This window comes from Schistocerca gregaria, chromosome 11, assembly GCF_023897955.1.
Source record: "Schistocerca gregaria isolate iqSchGreg1 chromosome 11, iqSchGreg1.2, whole genome shotgun sequence".
Classification (NCBI taxonomy): domain Eukaryota; kingdom Metazoa; phylum Arthropoda; class Insecta; order Orthoptera; family Acrididae; genus Schistocerca; species Schistocerca gregaria.
This window is the reverse complement of record NC_064930.1, coordinates 51,612,784-51,629,347: the sequence shown is the minus strand read 5'-3', so window position 1 is coordinate 51,629,347 and position 16,564 is coordinate 51,612,784. Positions and strand designations below refer to the sequence as shown.

Sequence of the window (16,564 nt, the reverse complement as noted above, 5' to 3'; positions counted from 1 at the left end):
GGTTGTGAACAGTGACAGTAAAGAACTGTGAAACGCAACTGTCAACTACACCATTTATAGTAGTCAGTGTTGATCCTCCACCCCCCCCCCCCCCCATTTTTCAGCCAGTATAACAATGTAGTACGTCGACACTGAGGCCTATCAACGAAGAAATAAAGCAGGTGAGTATCACAAGTTGTTTGAAAATTTCTTTCACTGTACATGTCAATTATGCAGTGTTTTTAAGCATTTTGTCCTTTGAAAATTTTTATCTTATTCCACAATCCACTAACATTTTCCTTTAAAATAACATTTTCATTTCATAGTTTGAAAAACACTACATTAATATTTAATTTTTAAATTTGGGCAACCTTCCTTGTCTTCGTCACTAAGGGTTAGAATATAACCTCTACTCATAGCACAAAAAAGCACATCCACTAGTTTCCTTTTACAGACATATACTTTCTCAGATGGGTGTACAGATTAGTAGTGTGACTTGTGAAATGGAGTAGAACAGAACTTTTATATAACAGACACCTCAAGGCTCAACAAGACAACAGATTTCATTCGTCACAAAACCATCTTGTCTTTTGTTTTCATTCTCAGTGTGTATGTTTGCTCTCTGATGATCAAGCCACTGCCAAGCCGTGACACCTAAACAAAAGAGGCCCCGCCCACATCAAGTGAAGCCATTTATCTGTCACCACCTCTTGCTATTTTCTCGTATTCCACACCTCCTATTTAATGCCTGCACATACAACAGTGCACAGTATTTGTTTTGAGACTTATTCCCTATTTAATAATATACTGTCACTATCATATTTCTTTATACTACAGAATGACTGAAAAATGTTGTTTGCTTAAAGGGTGTGTAACTCTTCAGGTGGAAACAATGAAATAGTGGAAAATCACCATTATTGTTTATTCCTGGCATCAGTATTCAAACTGGTGGCATCCACAATAGAAAAGGCACACTGTGTCACACATTACGCAACTTCCGACATCAATAATCGTCATTCAAAGACATTTTCGGACCAAGTTTGGTAATGTGGTACCAAACTGTCACACCACTGCTAGCCAGGCAAAGCAATTCAAGAAGAAAGGATGAGTAAGCAAGAAGAAAACCATAGGGCAACCATCGGCCAAGAATGAAGTGGTCTAAAACATTCGTACGGTCTACAAAAGAAGCCTCGACTAATCCGTGCATGGAGAAAACAAAGAAATGAAAGCGACATATTAAACAGTGTGGCACGTATTTTTCAAAACTTTAAGAATTCAATGTTTCAGAAGCTAAAATCAGCCAATAAATCAAAAGAGAAACAACAGTGAGTTGATTTTCAAGCACAGATGGAAGTGGGTGGTTTTGCACGACGAAGTCACATTTAAAGTGCCAAAGTGAACAAGAACAATTTAAGAATATGGGGTACACAAAACATGCACGCATGTCTGGAACACAAACATAATTCTATGAAACAATGTTTTCTGTCCATAATCGATCATCTTTAGTCGGTTTTTCTTCACAGACTCTACTTTTACAGGTATGACCTACTTCAATACACTTTCTCTCCGGTTGTTGCCTCAGTTAATACCTGAGGCGCCCGACTTCATTTTGCAGCAGGGTGGAGCTCCGCCACACCGACATAGCCTCGTACGTGCTCACCTCGAGGAACACCTGTCACAGTGCCGGATCGGTCACGATGACTCGAATGGTGTGCTGTTCACGTCACGGCCCCACAGATCACCTGACTGATGGATTTTTTTTCTTTTGGGGTGCACAATTTACGGCAGCTAAGCTACCGTATAGTCTGCACAGGTAGCACCACTAATCGGGCTAAGTCGAAACAAATCCAGCAGGAAATGCACGGTCAGATAGACATTGGCCACGTCACAAATGGACCCCACATCCAACATCTGTGAATGTCCTTTCTGAGAAACTCATTACATTGGTCTCAGAAATACCTTTTTTTTGTTCTATTATTTAACATTAATGTTGACAGAGTCAGACAATACACTGAACAGTATTTGTGCTGTATGTGATACACAAACAGGAATCAGAGCACTGAGGGAACGTAAGAGTGGGTCGAGTCTCCTAGAAGAACGTTCAGCTAGCTTTGATGCAGCTTTGGGAAATCACATAACTGACATCCGAAAATGAACGTAAATGGAACACAGATGACTAAACATAAGGCAACTGCCGACACGCCACGAGTAGGATGTACATTTAACTGTGTGGAAAATGGGAAGAAGGGCCTTACAGATGTCAGAAATGCATCAACCCTTTCCAGGACACTGCACATGAAGTCAATACAGTGGCAGCCACCCCAAATGGGTAACAACAGACACTTAATATTACACTTAATACTACAATAATTATAACTACTGATATCACATACTACAAAGCGATGAAAATCTTCACACAAATGCTGCCCTTAACTTCTAACTGCACAGTAATTTTACTGTAAACATTCACATTGGCGATATTATCCACAAGTAGTTCTTATACTGCACACATCCGTTGATACATCTACCTTACTGCAGACCTCTTATTACAGTATTGCTGTGGTTTTCAACCTAACAACAGGTTTAACATAGTTCTCTGTGCTAATTCATACCACTGATGCACCTACATCTCTCTCAAGCTACTGCAATTTGTTCACTGCAGCCATGCATTGTTCTACCTGTACAGTTCTTATCCCCAACATTCCTTTACCAAGGTGACTATTCCTTTATGTCTTACCAAATTACACCCACTGTTTCTCAAATTGTGTCAAAAATTTATTTTCCCATAATCTGATTTTGTACCTTTTCATTAGCCATCCCACCCACCCTCCTAACTGTCAGCATTTTTCTGCACAAATACATGAACACACTTTAACTACATTCTCGTCTGCAAAACTTATCGTCCGTGTTCCACTTCTGTACAAAAAACGCACTCCGTTTAAACACCTTCACAAAATACTGCTCAACATTTACGTTTATATTAGATGTTAGAAAATCTTGTTCTTGTTGTGGTCTTCAGTCCTGAGACTGGTTTGATGCAGCTCTCCATGCTACTCTATCCTGTGCCAACTTCTTCATCTCCCAGTACCTACTGCAGCCTACATCCTTCTGAATCTGCTTAGTGTATTCATCTCTTGGTCTCCCTCTACGATTTTTACCCTCCATGCTGCCCTCCAATGCTAGATTTGTCATCCCTTGATGCCTCAGAACACGTCCTACCAACCGATCCCTTCTTCTAGTCAAGTTGTGCCACAAACTCCTCTTCTCCCTAATTCTATTCAATACCCCCTCATTAGTTATATGATCTACCCATCTGATCTTCAGCATTCTTCTGTAGCACCACATTTCAAAAGCTTCTATTCTCTTTTTCTCTAAACTACTTATTGTCCACGTTTCGCTTCCATACATGGCTACACTCCATACAAATACTTTCAGAAATGACTTCCTGACACTTAAATCTATACTCGATGTTAACAAATTTCTCTTCTTTAGGAACGCTATCCTTGCCATTGCCAGTCTACATTTCATGTCCTCTCTACTTTGACCATCATCACTTATTTTGCTCCCCAAATAGCAAAACTCCTTTACTAGTTTAAGTGTCTCATTTCCTAATCTAATTCCCTCAGCATCACCCGACTTAATTAGACTACATTCCATTATCCTCGTTTTGCTTTCATTTATGTTTATCTTATATCCTCCTTTCAAGACACTGTCCGTTCCGTTCAACTGCTCTTACAAGTCCTTTGCTGCCTCTGACAGAATTACAATGTCATCGGCGAACCTCAACATTTTTATTTCTTCTCCATGGATTTTAATTCCTACTCCGAACTTTTCTTTTGTTTCCTTTATTGCTTGCTCAATATACAGATTGAATAACATCGGGGAGAGGCTACAACCCTGTCTCACTCCCTTCCCAACCACTGCTTCACTTTCGTGCCCCTCGACTCTTATAACTGCCATCTGTACAAATTGTAAATAGCCTTTCGCTCCCTGTATTTTACCGCTGCCACCTTTAGAATTTGAAAGAGAGTGTTCCAGTCAGCTGTGACTTATTGAGCTGATAGTTCACTAATTTTCACATCTGTCAACACCTGCTTTCTTTGGGGTTGGAATTACTATATTCTTCTTGAAGTCTGAGGGAATTTCGCCTGTCTCATACATCTTGCTCACCAGATGGTAGAGTTTTGTCAGGACTGGCTCTCCCAAGGCCGTCAGTAGTTCTAATGGAATGTTGTCTATTCCCGGGGCCTTGTTTCAACTCAGGTCTTTCAGTGCTGTGACAACTCTTCACGTAGTATCATATCTCCCATTTCATCTTAATCTACATCCTCTTCCATTTCCATAAGATTGTCCTCAAGTACATCACCCTTGTATAGACCCTCTATATACTCCATCCACCTTTCTGCTTTCCCTTCTTTGTTTAGAACTGGGTTTCCATTTGAGCTCTTGATATTCATACAAGTGGTTCTCTTTTCTCCAAACGTCTCTTTAATTTTCCTGAAGGCAGTATCCATCTTACCCCTACTAAGATAAGCTGCTACATCCTTACATTTGTCCTCTATCCATGCCTGCTTAGTCATTTTGCACTTCCTGTTGATCTCATTTTTGAGACGTTTGTATTCCTTTTTGCCTGCTTCATTTACTGCATTTTTATATTTTCTCCTTTCATCAATTAAATTCAATATATCTTCTGGTACCCAAGGATTTCTACTAGCCCTAGTCTTTTTACCTACTTGATCCTCTGCTTCCTTCACTACTTCATCCCTCAGAGCTACCCATTCTTCTTCTACTGTATTTCTTTCCCCCCCTTCCTGTCAATTGTTCCCTTATGCTCTCCCTGAAACTCTGTAAACCTCTGGTTTAGTCAGTTTATCCAGATCCCATTTCCTTAAATTCCCACCTTTTTGTAGTTTCTTCAGTTTTAATCTACAGTTCATAACCAATAGATTGTGGTCAGAGTCCACATCTGCCCCTGGAAATGCCTTACAATTTAAAACCTGGTTCCTAAATCTCTGTCTTACCATTATATAATTATCTGAAACCTGTCAGTATCTCCAGGGTTCTTCCATGTACACAACCTTCTTTCATGATTCTTGAACCAAGTGTTAGCTATGATCAAGTTATTTATTCTCTGTGCAAAATTCTACCAGACGGCTTCCTCTTTCATATTCACCTACTACGTTTCTTTCTCTCCCTTTTCCTACTCTCGAATTCCAGTCACCCATGACTATTAAATTTTCATCTCCTTTCACTACCTGAATAATTTCTTTTATTTCATCATACATTTCATCAATTTCTTCGTCATCTGCAGAGCTAGTTGTCATATAAACTTGTATTACTGTAGTAGGCATGGGCTTCATGTCTATCTTGGCCACAATAATGCGTTCACTATGCTGCTTGTAGTAGTTTACCCGCACTCCTATTTTTTAATTCATTATTAAACCTACTCCTGCATTACCCCTATTTGATTTTGTATTTATAACCCTGTATTCACCTGACCAAAAGTCTTGTTCCTCCTGCAACCGAACTTCACTAATTCCCACTATATCTAACCTATCCATTTCCCTTTTTAAATTTTCTCTTCTACCTGCCCGATTAAGAGATCTGGCATTCCATGCTCCGATCCGTAGAGCACCAGTTTTCTTTCTCCTGATAGCAAATACCTCTTCTTCAAATGTGTCTTTCTTGCTACAGCCAATCCATATCTGATATCATCACTACTTCGGCCACCATGATTTTCCCCATTAAGGAAGTCTCGACTACTGGTATAAGTGATGCATTACCATTTATCCATCATGTATTATTTGCATTCAACAGGCAAGATTCAGAAGTCCGGTGTAGGAGTACTGCATACTCCAATTCGGAACAACAAAAATCAATGGAGTGACTATTATTGCAGTTTCGCTTGAATGTAATCAAGTCCACATTGAGCATTCCAATCCAATACTGTTACTGGTGTTATGAAGCCTTTACCGTTAACTTCCTAAGAAGAAATGGAAAGCTGAGCCCTACCAAAAGACTAACTCGAGCAAAGAGTAGTGTGGACATAATATTTTCCATCTGATAGCTCCAAAAGTGTGTTTTGCACTACGAGGTCTTCCCCAAGTGTGTGATCATCAGAGCTGGAAATTCTTGCCAACAACTGAGACACCTTTCAGTCGCAGTGTAAGAAAATCGACTGACAAAACTACATCATGTGTGCTACTGCGCGATAACGTGCTCTGTAGATTTGACAAACAAAATTATCCAGGAGACAGAGAGGGAAGTCATCTTTCAGGCACTTGTATTGATAGGGATGTCATCTCTCAGGCATTTGTCCCTATGATGGTATACTCGTAAAATTTTACCTTTACCACTCTCGATCGATCAACCAGCTAGGCAATTCCTTTGTAGACGAAAATGCTCTTCAGAGTATACTCTTTTAATGACACTGTTAGAACTAGTAGGTTTCTACAGGGATAGAATTTGTCAACTACTTTAGCATTTTCAGATTGTTTTAGATATTGCGTAAGAATGTACTGTTACTGATTAATTTCTCTTTGATGATTACTGTTATGTTCAATAAAATAATGAAATACACATTTAATTTTATCACTGTACTGATACAAATTAAATTCAACTTACTAAAGAAACATCCCAACAGCAATATCTTAATAAAGCATTGAGTGCCTGGAAGACAATTGTGCCTATTTTCACTCGAATTAGTAGGATATTATGACTTTTGACTTTGAAATGGTTTGTATTTACTTCATGTCCTGTATCATACTCAAGTATTATGAAAATGTGGTAGTTCACAGATATAATTATGTATTCACAACAACAAAAAATATGTTGACACAAAACAAAAGTGGCATTAAGAATTTTGCAATAGTATAAGGTACTTGCTCCGATTCTAAGGCGTACATGAAAATAGCAAGACGAATTTTCTTCGAGCATTGTCTTACGATTCTCTTATTGAGTTCTGCCTGCTTGCAGCTCTGCTACAAACGAATAAATATTTGACTTTCAGGGAGTCTCGAAAGGCAAACGAAATCAGCTTAGCACCTCGTAAGCAAGCACATTACCTCGGAGCTAGCAAAGAGATGCGCGGCATATGTGTCTTACTTATTGGCCAGTAGCCGCTACGACAGGTAAGTCGCAACATAAGGAATGAGAGTAGTTGCATTTCCCATGTCGAACTACTTTTGTGGACTCAAAAGCACTAACTGATATCTATACAGCAAATCTCAAGAGAAGGTCACTCACATTATTCAATTGAAATGACATGACAGTATGAAGTGAATTTAGCAGGATAGTTCTGTGCCATCAAGCTCTTAACTCATCAATCACACAGTTACCAAACATATTCTGCATTACGAATTATGAAACAGCTTTCATGCTAGTTGCTGTTCACGCCTGCAGGAAATAAGACGTCTCATTGAGGATACAGCACTTCAGCACCTGGCTTCATTATATGTTCTAAAATGTTAACATACACCTCCCCGTTGAGGTTCCCCTCAATACTCAATAGAGGTCCTGCTCCCTGAGCCGAGATGTAGCCCCAAACGCCAACATGAGATACTTGAGATTGAAACAGTCCCTGTGGCCGGTACACCTACAGTATCAAAAGTGTTTATATGTAAATAAAAATGCTAATGAATTCAACACAACCATGTATGTAACACAGGTGATATCAAACAAATTTAACGACAAAACAAGAAAAGTATTTTACAAAACTATTCTGCATTACAATATCGTAAAGTCACTTCCGTCAAAAACAATGTTATTTACGATACTATATACAATAAATCTATTGATAACTCAGCTGAACCGGAGCATTGGTAACAGAAGAAAATATTTTATCATCAGAAAATACGACTCTGCTCCAGTCAAAATCGATATACTCTTCTGTGAAAGCCATACAGTTGATCTTCTGATAATTCATGAAGTGTTGCTTTATAGCAGCTCTTTGGCATAGAAGTCCACAGTCTTTCAGTCGTCTCCTCACAGTTCTTACACTACCAGTTGAGGAATGGGTTGATGTGTATATTGTCTAACAGACATCGGTCGTCCCTCTCACTGGACACACGGAATCACCCATTCCCAACTTTCCGCCCGATATGGCCTATTTCGATATAGTTTTTCCACCAACGCCTAGCCATCCTCTTCATTAGTTTGCACCTCTCACTGATCAGAAGGGCAGTAGTTTCCATTATCAATCAGTACGATAACACAAACTCTTGCCCCCGATTCCACTGAGCATACATTATGACTGGTGCTTTTGAGATGTAAAGCACAATTTATATACTGTGTGTGTGTGTGTGTGTGTGTGTGTGTGTGTGTGTGTGTGTGTGTGTGAGAGAGAGAGAGAGAGAGAGAGAGAGAGAGAGAGAGAGAGAGAGAGAGAGAGAGAGAGATTGTGTATGTTCGGAGAGAACAAGAGGGGGAGTTAGAGGTGCGCAAAGACGAGGTTATCATTGCCCCCACTTAACACTTTCGAGATGAGCGACATAGCTCCTACGTTGGTCCGACAGTACCTCGGACGGTGAACCGTCAGGAAGATCTGAAAATGAGGCTGTTGACATCGTTGTCACAACAAACACAACTGGTCATTGCAATTTGCCATATTCTTCTGGCCAGTGGACAGAAGACGATACAATCACTCCCAAGCTTCCTGTTTTTTTCTGAATCCTGTGGAATTCAAGATGGGATTGTTTCACGTACTTTTTCGATGAAGAACTGGTGAGACTGATCCAACGAGAGACAAACCGCTACGCTAGAATGATAATAGAGACACTAAGTGCTCCAGGAAAACTGAAGCCTCAGTCAGAGTGGCGTAAGTGGACAACAGTGAAACTCAGTGAACTGTATAAATTTTTTGGTATTATTTTGCATATGTGCCTAGTCAAGAAACCAAAACTGTCTGACTGCTGGTCAACAAATCCCGTGTTGCAGTCCTCATTTGCAGCAAAGTGTCTGCCAACAGACAGATTTTTGTCAGTTCTACAAATGTTACATATCATAGATAACACAACATATATTCCTAAAAACCAGGTACGTCACGATCCTATTCATAAGGTAAGACCTATATTCGACAGAGGTGTGACCCAAAGTGGAAAGGCTTACAAGCCAGGTGAAAATATTACTATATATGAAGGGATTTGCCCTTTTCGTGGTAGACTGAGTTTTAGAGTGTATATGAAAGTGGGTATGTCCTGAACTGTGAAATTTATTTTGGGAAACAGTCTAATGCCGATAACAGCATTTTACACATTGTAGATAGATTGTGTCATTCATTTCATAATAAAGGTCCCACATTATACATGAACCGATTTTACACCAGCCCTGATTTACTGGATTATTTGTGGGGGGAAAAGAACTAAGGCAGTTGGTTCTATGCAGAAAAATAGAAAAGGTCTACCAAGGGATCTTGTTGACCAGAAATTTAAAAATAAGTGAACTTTCGTTTCGCAGACGAGATCACTTACTGTTTGTAAAATGGAAGGCCAACAGAGACATTTTTCTTTTGACAACAAAGCATAAAATGACGGCAACAAATGTCAGTGTAAAAACTAAATTTGGAATGGTGGAAAAAATGAAGCCTGACTGTGTTTTGGACTACAATAGTAAAAAAGACGGTGTGGATCATAGCGACCAGCTAATGGCGTACTATCCTTTTGAACGATAACAAATAAAGTGGTGGAAAAAAGTTTTCTTTCACATTTTCATGCTCATGACTGTAAATTCAGAAATTTTGTACAAAATGTCGCGAAATACAAGTAAACATCTGGTTGAATACATTACAGAGTTAGCAGAGAACTTGGTTCACAAAGGTGGCCTCTTAGACTCGTGCACTTCTCAGAATAGTTCACCCATCAACAGACTAAGCGGAAGACATTTTCCAAAATAAATTCCACCCACAAAATTGAGTAAGTGGCCTCAGAGAAGGTGCAAAGTACCTCAGAGAAGGTGCAAAGTATGCACAGAAACAAGCGAGGCCAGATATGGTAAAGTTTCAAGGAAAGACACGCGATATTATTGTGAAACCTGTGACGTAGAGCTTTGTTTTCCAAAATGTTTCAAAATATTTCATACAAAAGCCAATGTAACTGTGCGATTATTAATAAAATAAAAGTTCATATTTCAAGAGTTATTCATTTAAAACTAACAACTTCAATCCTATGTCCCTTAGAGGTCCTAAAACCTAAAAAAAATTTTTTTTTTCACTGTGAAAGCGGCATACTCTCAAATTAATATACAACCCTTGCCACTAACATAACTGTTTATTTCTTTGTAGTACTCTGAAGGGAATGGACGCAGTTTTAAATGCAAAAGAGCAATCTGTTTTCTGTGGTATAGAATCTGCTGTAGAAAATTCAGAAAAACTGTGAAACAGCTCAGTACCAGCCGGTTGAGCGTCCACACTCATGCTCAGTCCTCAAAGTGTTAAACTGAAGACAAATTATTGTTACAATGAGGAGCACAAGTGTATTAAATAAAAAAATGACAAGTTTAACTAGGTAACGAGATGGACAAAGAAACTAGTTACAATATTGCATAAATAAATAACGGTAAGATGTAAAACACATGAAGTACCACAAATCGGATTAAAAATCACTGAAGTATTTGAATGTGATGGAAAGTTACAAACTGAATTCTTACCCAACCCATGTCCTGCATATTATGTTGAGTAAGTAAGAAGTATTAACTCCATAGTATCGTTAGCAGAGACAGTGCGCTCTTGTTGTCCCGGCTCGCGACAAGTGCAGCGATTAGTACTGCCCAGTGCCGCCGCGATTTGTTTATGTTGGCTGAGCGTGGACACTGCAGCAGATGCTTCGCCATAACAAAAAGAAATCACCTTGATTCTGAATGCAGGGAGCGGACTGGTTTGATGCAGCTCTCCATGCTACTCTATTCTGTGCAAGATTCTTCATCTCCCACTACCTACTGCAACCTACATCCTTCTGAATCTGCTTAGTGTATTCATCTCTCGGTCTCCCTATACGATTTTTACCCTCCACGTTGCCCTCCAATACTAAATTGGTGATCCCTTGATGCCTCAGAACATGTCCTACCAACCGGTCCCTTCTTCTAGTCAAGTTGTGCCACAAACTCCTCTTCTCCCCAATTCTATTCAATACCTCCTCATTAGTTATGTGACCTACCCATCTAATCTTAAGCATTCTTCTGTAGCACCACATTTCGAAAGCTTCTATTCTCTTCTTGTCCAAACTATTTATCGTCCATGTTTCACTTCCATACATGGCTACACTCCATACAAATACTTTCAGAAACGACTTCCTGACACTTAAATCTATACTCGATGTTAACAAATTTCTCTTCTTCAGAAACACTTTCCTTGCCGTTGCCAGTCTACATTTTATATCCTCTCTACTTCGACCATCATCACTTATTTTGCTCCGCAAATAGCAAAACTCCTTTACTACTTTAAATGTCTCATTTCCTAAACTAATTCTCTCAGCTTCACCCAACTTAATTCGACTACATTTCATTATCCTCGTTTTGCTTTTGTTGATGTTCATCTTATATCCTCCTTTCAAGACACTATCCATTCCGTTCAACTGCTCTTGAGAATCCTTTGCTGTCTCTGACAGAATTACAATGTCATCGGCGAACCTCAAAGTTTTTATTTCTTCTCCATGGATTTTAATACCTACTCCGAATTTTTCTTTTGTTTCCTTCACTGCTTGCTCAATATACAGATTGAATTCAGAGTCATATTCAATCCAAAATGATGTGTTATTAAGGTAGTTGAGTTTTCTAGCAATTACTCTTTGATAATTCCCATGTGAGTATTCTGATAGCCAAAAGAACCCATAAGTGTGAAACCATCGGGAACTACATTAATATCAAACTGTAAAAACTCTTGACTCTATGTAGACTTGTCCCTTAGCTCGGTAACTTCTTACTGTTATTTAGGATTCTCTCTGTCCTAGGCATAATGCAAATGCAACTGCAACTTCACAATCATAAAGTGCTTTCCACTATTCTTGACAAACATCAGCGAACTATCATCACACAGTTGTTATTCACAACGATTACAATGGTACAGGTTGTCAGTGGATGTGGTGGTGTTATACTGTCAAACTGCTCACAGTAACGTTAATGGTGGCAGACATAATCTAGTGCCGACAAGCCTAGGTAAAGATAGTGTGGTGGCATTGTCGCTTCTATCTATTTGACATCAGCTCGAGTAATCCAATTTAAGGAACATAATACTCCATTCACCAGCTGCTAATGATACAGTACGACTACAGAGATTGTCGTGCGGGTACTACATTAATTCTGAAGTGAATTGCTTGACAAATATTACACTCAGCTATGCAGCTGCAGTGACTCGCTTACACAGATACTCTATGTTGCACTTGGTTAAATGATCAACTCGCTACAATCCTGCTTCTACTGTTCGTAAATACTTGTGTGCTGACCATTTGTTACTTGATTAAACGTGCACTACAATCTGATTCGCATGTATATGACATGGGTTAGCACCATCACAAAGCAGTGGATGCTGTTGTGGTCCCATTACACTGATGCCAAGACAAAGATTCACAAATCACCTGTATTGCCTCAAAAACAATTGCATCTTAAATATCAAGCGACAGACATCCACTCTGTCACAGGACACTGAAATACAGCAACGGCAGCAAATGAAAATTTGTGCCCGACTGCGGTTTGAACCTGGACCTCCTGCTTAGCAGGCAGACGCACTGTCCATTTCACTATCATGACAAAACAGCCAACCTGCCTGCAGGACCTACCTGCACACGCTCCTCGTCAGATACAAATGCTCATCTTTGCCCCATACCACGTACGCGGTAGTGTAGTTCAACTGTGCATAGACAGTCAATACTGCAGTTCGATTGCATCTGTTACCTTGTGCCAGGAAGAGCTCTCAACAAGGGAAGTGTTCACGCGTCTCTGAGTGGACCGAAGCAATGTTGTTCGGACCCGGAAGAGATACAGACAGACAGGAACTGTCGATAACGGGCCTCGCTCGTGCCGCCCGAGGGCTACTACTGCAGTGGAGGACCGCTACCTACGGATTATGGCTCGGAGGAACACCGATAGCAACGGCACCGTGTCGAATAATGCTTTTCGTGCAGCCACAGGACGTCACGTTACGACTCAAACTGTGTGCAATAGGCTGCATTACCCGTTATTTCATTCCCGATGTCTGTGGCGAGGTCCATCTTCGCAAACACGACACCGTGCAGTGTGGTACAGATGGGCCCAACAACACGCCAAATGGACCATTCAAGACTGGCATCACATTCTCTTCACTGATGCGTGTCGCATATGCCTTCAACAAGACAATCGTGGGAGACGTGTTTGGAGGCAACCAGATCAGGCTGAAAGCCTTACAGACAGTGTCCAGAAAGTGCAGCACGGTGGAGGTTCCCTGCCGTTTTGGTTTGGCATTACGTGGGGCGGACATACGAAGCTGGTGGTCACGCAAGGCACCGTAACTGCTGTACGATACACGAATGCCATCCTCCAACTGATAGTGCAAGCATATCGGCAGCATGTCGGTGAGGCATTCATCTTCACGGACGACATTCGCACCCCCATCGTGCACATCTCGTAAATGACTTCCTTCACGATAATGACATCCCTCGACTAGAGTGGCCAGCATGTTTTCCAGACATGAGCCATACCTAACATGCCTGGTGTAGATTGAGAAGGGCTGTTTATGGGCAATTTGACCCACCAAACTCTCTGAGGGATCCGCACTGAATCACCACTGAGGAGTGGGACAATTGGGACTGACAGTGCCTTGATGAGCTTGTGGATAGTACGCCCCAACGAATACGTGCATGCATAAATGCAAGAGGGCGTGATACAGGGTATTATAGGTACTGGCAATGTGTGGTTTTCATGAGCAATCAAAAAAGGGTGGAAATGATGTTTATGTTTATCACTATTCCAATTTTCTGTACAGTTTCTGGTCCTCTTGGAACCAAGTTGACGCGAAACTTTTTTTTTTACGTGTGCATATCATATTACTGCTACTTTATTTTGAACTCTGTTGTTTTATATCTGTGCAACTGGTATTTGTGTAATATACTATATTACAATTATTGTGACCTCAGTATATTATAATTACTGATGATATATGATATATTATATTAAAGATACGGACCTATGTACAGGAAACAGCTACGCCGATGGACATACTCCAAAGAACAGAAGAAGAGGAAAGGGGCAGGCAAGAATTTGGAGGAATGCAAAGAGATGATCGGTTCGAGGAGTCTGACGGTCAGATTTCAGAGAGCGGACGTGACAGCGACTCGAGTACGGATACCAGCAATGAAATTGATGGGCGAATCGGATGTGAAGACTTCTCTCTCGGAAAGGATGGGTTCACTAAGTGGACAAAGAAACATCTAGGCTGACAGGAGATCTAGACCAGATTGTGGAATGTAATGTTAGAGGCTTCCAAACCAATGAGAAACATAAAGAATGGAAAGTCTCTGGAGGAATCCCTCTATCTTTTCATTTCCCCTGAGATTGTCCACATTATCGTAAACTGTATGGACAAGAAGATTGAGAAGTTTACTGAAAACTACAAGAATCAGACAGAAAGGCTGTACAGAAGGACGAGCAAACCTGAAGCTGAGACTCTGCCAACTGAACCTGTGGACTAAGGCACAAACACAAAACTTGCAATTGTTATTGTACATTAGGTTTATTAAACAAGCAATAATTTCTCCCTTGAAAATGTTATAAATGTAGAATACAGTGTAAAACAGCATCAAAGAAATAAAAAGTGTAGTAGTAAAAGCCTTGTACAACAAATAAATGAGCAACGTCATTTGAGAACTTAAAAACAACAAGGTGTCCGGAGAAAACCAAATAGTGGCCGAACTGTGGGAAATTGCTGACAAAAATGCAGTTACATCCCTTAAGTGTGTTTTAAATAAAATCTGGAAAGAAAAAGACATCCCCGCAGGATGGACAACAGCTCTCATCCACCCTATCCACAAGAAAAGTTTGAAGACAGACCCCAACAATTACAGAGGAATATCACTGCTGGATATAACATACAAGATTCTTTCTAAAGTCCTTTGGAACAGGGCAGAGCTACAACTGGTCCCGCAAATTGGGGAATACCAGGGAGTTTTTAGAAAGGGTAGATCATGTTTGGAACAAATACTAAACCTCAAAAACATTACAGCATACCAAAAATCGAGGGCAAAGACATACGTAATCTCCTTCATTGATTTCAGAAAAAGCATACGATTTGATTGATAGAGAATCTCTATTATCAGTCCCAGGAGAAATGGGTTTGGATAAGAAAACAACTAATATTATAAAAGCAACCCTTACAAATACATTTTCGAAAGTTAAATTTATGGGCAAATTATCGGAACTCTTTGAAGTAAAAACGGGGGTGCGACAGGGGGATGGGCTCTCACTGTTGCTGTTCAATTGTGCGCTGGAAAAATTAGTCAAGAGAATGGAACACAAATATTAAGAGTGGTATAAGACAGTGTTGCAAAAAGAAGAACCTTAAAGTAAATTGCATTGCTTTTGCAGATGATATGGCCCTGTTTGCTGAAACAATGGAAGAAGCACAGGAGCAAATCCTTGAACTAAAGAAACAAGCAGCTAAAATAGGTCTTCACATCTCCTTTGAAAAAAATAAGATATTGACAAACATCAAGCACTCATGTAAATACCTCAAAGTTCAAGAACAGAAATTGAAATAGTAAAGGAATTCAAATATCTCGGAGAATGGACTAGTTGGAATGCTGGGGAAAGCAAAGCAATGGAATACAGAAAAAATAAACTTGAACTGGCCTTCCAGCTAACAAAAAATACATACAACAAAAAAAGCCCTTTCATGGGGGTCCAAAATTACACATTACAAGACAGTGATTAAGCCATAAGCACTGTATGCAGCAGAAACACTTAATGTGAATTTCAAAGGCCAAATGGAGAAAATTGAGCTAAAGGAAAGAAAAATTTTAAGAAAAAATCATTGGGCCAAAATTTCAAGACAATAAGAGTATATACATCAAAAATGAAACACTCTACAAGAAAATTGAAAAACTTTCAGATTCTATGCGAAAAAGGAGAATAAATTTTTATGGTCATCTTCTAAGAATGAATTCCAACAGATTAAGTAAACAGAGCTTTGACTTCTTCTGTAATCGCAAAATGAAATGCAACTGATTTACAGAAACTGAGAAAGACCTAGTAGAATTACAGATTTCAGAAAATTCATTTATTGATCGAACAGCTAAATTAATTACTAAAGATGAAAACATAAGGTTCCAAGACAAAGCTACACAAAAGTCCAAACCCTTCATTTTGGAAGAAGAGAGGAGAAGAAGATAAGAAAGAATGAAGAAATACTGGGCCCTAAGAAAAGAACAATGCACAAAGAAATGATTGATCGAGCGTACCCCAAAGAGGGTGAAACGAAGAAGAAGATGAAGAAAATGAGCAAGATACCTGCACAGGTGCAGTGCACCCCACCTTTGTACTAGTCGTACACAATCAACCTTTCTAATGCGATGTTAAGAAGTTGGTCTTTGGCTCAGGACCCACTGGTCACTACTCATCTGGATGACGA

At 39.8% G+C, this 16,564-nt stretch overlaps 1 protein-coding gene across 1 annotated transcript in view; it reads right to left on the bottom strand.

The window, feature by feature from the left end:
• LOC126295123 (large subunit GTPase 1 homolog) overlaps positions 1 to 16,564 on the bottom strand; it is a 178,126-nt gene that overhangs the window by 77,180 nt on the left and 84,382 nt on the right. The window lies entirely within an intron of this gene.